This window comes from Odocoileus virginianus, chromosome 14 (assembly GCF_023699985.2).
Source record: "Odocoileus virginianus isolate 20LAN1187 ecotype Illinois chromosome 14, Ovbor_1.2, whole genome shotgun sequence".
Taxonomy (NCBI): domain Eukaryota; kingdom Metazoa; phylum Chordata; class Mammalia; order Artiodactyla; family Cervidae; genus Odocoileus; species Odocoileus virginianus.
Genome location: NC_069687.1, coordinates 56024635 through 56025564, shown reverse-complemented (window position 1 = coordinate 56025564; position 930 = coordinate 56024635). Strand labels below are relative to the sequence as shown.

At 35.4% G+C, this 930-nt stretch overlaps 1 non-coding gene across 1 annotated transcript; it reads left to right on the top strand.

Moving 5' to 3' along the window:
- The first annotated feature begins 629 nt into the window (after positions 1-629).
- On the top strand, positions 630-702 carry TRNAC-GCA (transfer RNA cysteine (anticodon GCA)). Its single transcript has one exon. It is a non-coding gene; the product is annotated as a tRNA-Cys (tRNA).
- The last annotated feature ends 228 nt before the right edge of the window (positions 703-930 follow it).

Below are 930 nucleotides of genomic sequence, written 5' to 3'. Positions count from 1 at the left end.
CATGCACACATAGGGATATTATAAGATAATAACTTCTTTTCCTTGCCCCTACTTCAGCATCTGGCTTGAAATAATATTAATTAACTCCTAATAGTAACCATAAATTACTTAGTAAGCTTTCTATACTTTTATGTGATTTATTTTCCTTGTATTTTAACAATAACATTATATCATAATTTTCAGACTATGTAGCCATTGAACACCATACTTCCTGTTACATTAACTCCCACTTGGTGTTAGTTCTATATGTAAATATATATTTAGTATTCATCACCAGCATGTTTGCCAATTTTATTTCATTCTTTATTGTTGCCTGAAACTCATTCTCTAGTACATTCCTCAGGAAAAAATATATCCCATGAATTATTACATATTCATAACAGTTTGCATGCAACTTTTTTAACAGAAAGTCACTTTGACTGGAGAGAAAATTATTGGTCATATTTCCCTTATTGAGTATTTTAACATGTTCTTCTATTATTTTTGGCAAGAAAGTATTATCATCAAGCAGTTTGATGACATCAGATTTTCTTTCTATCAGACATCAGATAAAGAAAAGGTCTTTCTTGGCCTTTTTTCTTAGTTTTCAATTTCTTTTTCTTTACAGTCTGTTAATTGTGCTATGGGCTTCCCTGGTGGCTCAGATGGTAAAGCATCTGCCTGCAATGCAGGAGACCCAGGTTCAATCCCTGGGTCAGGAAAATCCCCTGGAGAAGGAAATGGCACCCCACTCCAGTACTCTTGCCTGGAAAATTCCATGGACAGAGGAGCCTGGTGGGCTACAGTCCATGGGGTCACAAAGAGTTGGAAATGACTGAGTGACTTCACCAATTGTACTATGATGTGACTTGCTGCTCTATGCATATTTTAAATGACACAATTCTATGCCAAATTCCAAGAGATGCATGGTTAGCTCTTTCAATGTGCTGT